The sequence below is a fragment of the Callorhinus ursinus genome, unplaced genomic scaffold (genome assembly GCF_003265705.2).
Source record: "Callorhinus ursinus isolate GAN/ISIS: 27379988/994484 unplaced genomic scaffold, GSC_fseal_2.0 scaffold30, whole genome shotgun sequence".
NCBI classification, from domain to species: Eukaryota; Metazoa; Chordata; class Mammalia; order Carnivora; family Otariidae; genus Callorhinus; species Callorhinus ursinus.
In genome coordinates, this window is record NW_027397092.1 from 6,934,499 (window position 1) to 6,940,474 (window position 5,976).

Sequence of the window (5,976 nt, forward strand, 5' to 3'; positions counted from 1 at the left end):
TGCGCTGGCAAAAAAGAACAGGAAAGAAAAAGAAACAGTGCTTCAAGGACTAATGGAACACCATGAGATTTACCAAGAAATGTGTAATGGAAGTCCCAAAAGGAGGAAGGGCAAAAAAAAAAAAAAGCATTTTAATAAATAATGGTATAAACTTCCCTACTTTCATGAAAAATATTAATCTGTATGCAAGATCTTAATTTACTCTAGATAGAACAAATTTAAAGAGATTTAAATTTAGGTCATAGATTAAGAAAAGTTGAAAAGAAAATCTTGAAAACAGCAAGTAAAAAATATATGCAAGTGGTCCTCAATCAGATTAACAGCTGACTTCTCATCAAAAACCATAGAAGACATCTCTGCTAGCCATTTGGATGTCTTCTTGCGGACACATGAAAAAGTGCTCAACATCACTCGGCATCAGGAAAATCCAAATCAAAACTTCAATGAGATACCACCTCACACCAATCAGAATGGCTAAAATGAACAAGTCAGGAAACGACAGATGTTGGCGGGGATGCGGAGAAAGGGGAACCCTCCTACACTGTTGATGGGAATGCAAGCTGGTGCAGCCACTCTGGAAAACAGTATGGAGGTTCCTCAAAAAGTTGAAAATAGAGCTGCCATATGATCCAGCAATTGCACTACTGGGTATTTACCAAATGTAGTGATCCGAAGGGGCATGTGCACCCCAATGTTAATAGCAGTGATGTCCAACAGATGAATGGATAAAGAAGATGCAGTGTATATATATATATGTATATAATATATATATATACACACACACACACATACACATACATACATACACACAATGGAATATTATGCAGCCATCAAATAAATGAAATCTTGCCATTTTCAATGACATGGATAGAACTAGAAGGTATTATGCTAAGTGAAATAAGTCAATCAGAGAAAGACAACTATCATATGATCTCACTGATAAGAGGAATTTGAGAAACAAGACAGAGGATCATAGCGGAAGGGAGGGAAAAATGAAACACAACAAAACCGGAGAGGGAGACAAACCGTAAGAGACTCTTAATCTCAGGAAACAAACTGAGGGGGTAGGAAAGATGGAGTGGCTGGGGGATAGACACTGGGGAGGGTATGTGCTGTGCTGATCACTGTGAATTGTGTAAGACTGATGAATCACAGACCTGTACCCCTGAAATAGATAATACATGTTAAAAAAAGCCAGATGACAGAAGACATCTCTAAAGAGTAGATAAAAAGGCTGTCAACCAAGAACTTTCTATCAGCTAAACTATCCTTTAAACACAATGTAGAAATTAAGATAGTTATAAAAAATATTACTAGGCAGACTTTCCTTACAAAACTACCAAAGGAAATTCTTAAAGCTGAAAGAAAAGATACTGGATAGCAACTTGAATCCACATGAAGAAACAAAGAGCACGAATAAACCTAACTACAGAAATATTATGATAGAATCTAAGTAAATAGGTTTGTAACTCTTCACCTTTGTATATTTTGAAAGGCAACTACATAAAGCAGTAGTTATAAAACTAAGTTGTGTGGCTGTAACATACAAAGTTGTAATTCATAGGGCAGTAATGTTATGGGGGGTAGGACAGCAGCAGCTTTTTCTCAAGCCATGTTTTTATAGAATACTGGCATAAATTGGAATTAATTTGAATTAGATTGTTTTAAATTAAGACGCTAATTGTAAAGAAAACAGGCCAAACATGTAATAGCATTGACATCAGCCTGATGGCTGTGTTAGTCATTCTTTTCTCTCCCTTTTTATTTACAGCTAAGTAGCCATTTATAACCAAACAAAAGTGCCTCTGCACAGTACCCTGGAGCACTGAAGAGATTTCTATCATAGTAGGTGGGTATGACCATGATGGCGCTGCAGATTCAAGGGAGTCACTAAGCCTGCCCCACCCCCAATTATTGCAGTTGGAGAAAAAGCCAAACTGGCAAGTGCAAAACAGGGTGAACATGCAAGTCAAAAGGAATTTGTGGATGCCCATCTGGCCTGATGGGAGAACCACATGTTACTGGAATGCAATGAAAAGAAGGATCTCAAGGAGTCTGTCCCCCTCCCAAGGTGGCACTGCAATGTGCTGGGCTTTCGCTGGGGGTAAACACTGTAACCTGTCTCACAGAGGAAGTAGAAAGACTAGTGGAGAAGGACTGATTGGAGGTTGGCACAAACAGCGTGATTTCTAGGGAGCGACCCCGTGACTGTGGGGCGGTGGGGGGGGGGCAGGGAAAGGAAAGGAAAAGACACAGGAAGAACAAAGGGTTGAGAAGGAACATGTTCCCTAGTGCCTGCTTCCCACAGGAGTTCTGCCCATGGAAATCTGGGTACTCCCACTTAAGGGTCCTCATTCCATGTAGGGGGCATCCACAAAACTTCAGATATTAGATCCATACCTTCCCTGGCAACCACTTTTTTTTTTTTATTGTTCACTTAGCCAACATATAGTACATCAGTTTTTGATGTAGTGTTCAATGATTAATTAGTGGTGTATAACACCCAGTGCTCATCACAACATGTGCCCTCCTTAATACCCATCACCAGGCTACCCCATCCCACCCTACCTCCCTTCTGTAACCCTCAGTTCATTTCCTGGAGTCCAGAGTCCCTCATGATTTGTCTCCCTCTCTGATTTCTTCCCATTCAGTTTTCCCTACCTTCCCCTGTGGTCCTCCACACTATTCCTTATGTTACAATATAAGTGAAACCATAACTATAATTGTCTGTCTCTGCTTGACTTATTTCACTTAGCATAATCCTGTTCCATCCATGTTGATGCAAATGGTAGGTATTCATCCTTTCTGATGGCTGAGTAATATTCCATTGTATATGTGGACTACATCTTCTTTATCCATTCATCTGTGGAAGGACATCTTGGCTCCTTCCACAGTTTGGCTCTTGTGGACATTGCTGCTATGAACAATGGGGTGCAGGTGCCCCTTCTTTTTACTACATCTGTGTCTGTGGGGTAAATACCCAGGAGTGCAATTGCTGGGTCATAGGGTAGCTCTATTTTTAATGTCTTGAGGAACCTCCAAACTCTTTTCCAGAGTAGCTATACCAGCTTGCACTCCCACCAACAGTGTAAGAGGGTTCCCCTTTCTCCGCATCCTCACCAACATTTGTTGTTTCCTGTCTTGTTAAATTTGGCCATTCTAACTGGTGTAAAACTGGTGTAAGGTGGTATCTCATTGTGATTTTGATTTGTATTTCCCTGATGGCTAAAGATATTGAACATTTTTTCATGTGTCTTTTCATGTCTTCTGCCCATTTCTTGATTGGGTTGTTTTTTTGGGTGTTGAGTTTGAGAAGTTCTTTATATATCTTGGATACCAGCCCTTTATCTGTAATGTCATTTGCAACCACCTTTTTTTAAACACATGTTCGAGAGTGCCTCCCCAGAACCCACTCAGGTAAAGACAACCCATCAACTTGAGCTATTATGCCGTCTTCTGGAAAATGAAAGAAGGGTTTTTTTTTTTAATTTTTTTATTGTTATGTTAATCACCATATATTACATCATTAGTTTTTGATGCAGTGTTCCATGATTCATTGTTTGTTCATAACACCCAGTGCTCCATGCAGAACGTGCCCTCCTCAATACCCATCACCAGGCTAACCCATCCCCCTACCCCCCTCCCCTCTAGAACCCTCAGTTTGTTTTTCAGAGTCCATCATCTCTCATGGTTCGTCTCCCCCTCTGACATATTCCCTTTTCTTCCTCTCCTGCTGCTGCTGCTTTTTTCTTAAAATATGTTGTGTTGTTTCAGAAGTACAGATCTGTGATTCAACAGTCTTGCACAATTCACAGCGCTCACCGTAGCACATACCCTCCCCAGTGTCTATCACCCAACCACGCCATCCCTCCCAAGAAGGGTTTTTAATTGCTAGTCTGTGGAAATGTAATGAAATAAACAAATGAAGCTTTATAAACTTATATTGTGATCTACAGGATGAAGATTTCAAAATAACTGTCATGAAGACATTCAGTGAGTTACAAGAATACTCAGAAAGTCAATTCAGTGAATCCAGTAATTTAATTAAGGAGTTCTCTACCAAAGAAATTAAACATTTTAAACCTGGCAAAATCTGGAGCTTATGGATTTAATGAATTAGATGAAGAATGCACTAGGGAGCTTAAATTGGGCAGATCAGATCAAAGAAAGAATTAGCAATCTGGAAGGTAAGAATTCAGAAATGAGAGCACGAACTAAGATTTTAAAGAAGTCAAGAAACCCTACAAGAGTTATCAGTACTGATGAGAAAAAATGTGTATTTAGAGAAATAAAAGTTGGGAACTTCCCAGACCTGAGGACAATATTAGACATACAAGTTTATGAAACTAACAGAACACCCTATTATATCAATGCAAAAAGACCTTCTCCAGGACCACTGTAATCAAACTGTCATCAATGATAAAGACTTTTAGGAACAGCCAAGAAAAAGGAGACTAACTTATAAAAGAACCCCCATTAGACTATGAGCAGATTTCTCAGCAGAAATGCAGGAGGCAAGGAGAGAGGAGAATGTCAAAGTACTACAAGATAAAAGATACTTTATCTGGCAAAGTTATCCTTCAGATATGAAAGGCTTTCCCAGACTAACAAAATAAAGGAGTTCACCATCACTAGACCTGCCTTAAAAGAAATGCTGAAAGCAGTTCCTCAAGCTGAAATGAAAAGACATTAATTTCATTATGCTTTTTGATAAGTCTGGCCAGGGGTTTATAAAAAAAAAAAAATGCTCCTCTCCCGCGCGGGCCTAGTAACCAGTTCGGCGCTCGAGTCACGGCGCGCCGGCGGGCTGCAGAAGCAGATATGTCGAGTGTCCTGCAGAGCATTGAGCGGCTGTCCAGTCGGGTGGTGCGCATCCTGGGCTGTAACCCGGGACCCATGACCCTGCAGGGCACCAACACCTACTTGGTAGGGATCGGCACCAGGAGAATCCTCATTGACACTGGAGAACCAGCAATTCCAGAATACAGCAGCTGTTTAAAGCAGGCTCTGACTGAATTTAACGCAACAATCCAGGAAATCATAGTGACTCATTGGCACCGTGATCATACTGGAGGCATAGGAGATATTTGTAAAAACATCAATAATGACAGTGCATATTGCATTAAAAAACTCCCACGGAATCCTCCGAGAGAAGAAATTACAGGAGATGGAAAGCAACAGTATGTTTATCTGGAAGATGGAGATGTGATTAAAACTGAAGGTGCCACTCTCAGAGTTATACACACACCTGGCCACACTGATGATCATATGGCTCTACTTTTAGAAGAGGAGAATGCAATCTTTTCTGGAGATTGCATCCTAGGGGAAGGAACAACTATATTTGAAGACCTCTATGATTATATGAATTCCCTAAAAGAGCTATTGAATCTCAAAGCTGATATATATCCAGGACATGGCCCAGTAATTCATAATGCTGAAGCTAAAATTCTAGAATACATTGCTCACAGAAATATCTGAGAACAGCAAATTCTTACATTGTTTCCTGATAATTCTGAAAAATCATTTACAGCAATAGAGCTTGTAAAAAACATTTACAAGAATACTCCTGAGCATTTATATAAAATGGCTGAACATAATGCATTTGAAAAAATTAAAAGAAAAATATTTAGCAACACAGATCCTGAGAAGAAATGGAAAGCTAATCTTTAGTTTCAGATTAATGAAAGCTTTTGTTGGTTTGTTTTATTTTTAGAGAATGTTATGTTTTCTTACCTATAATTATTTACAGGGAATATAGAGTATAGAACATTGAAAATAATCCTAAATATACTTTAAAATAATGTCTTATTCCTTCTAAAATACATATTACATTTTATATGTATCATACAGCTTGCTTATCTAATCTGAGTGTTATAACATTTTACCAAAAATTCAGAATCCAACAGTTTATCCATGTTCAACAGATTTATGGTTACCTTAAAAATAAAATTTATATAAGTTAAACAAGACATTAAT

At 39.0% G+C, this 5,976-nt stretch overlaps 1 pseudogene; it reads left to right on the plus strand.

Moving 5' to 3' along the window:
- Window positions 1–4,767: 4,767 nt before the first annotated feature.
- On the plus strand, window positions 4,768–5,699 carry LOC112815137 (endoribonuclease LACTB2 pseudogene; annotated as a pseudogene).
- Window positions 5,700–5,976: the final 277 nt, after the last annotated feature.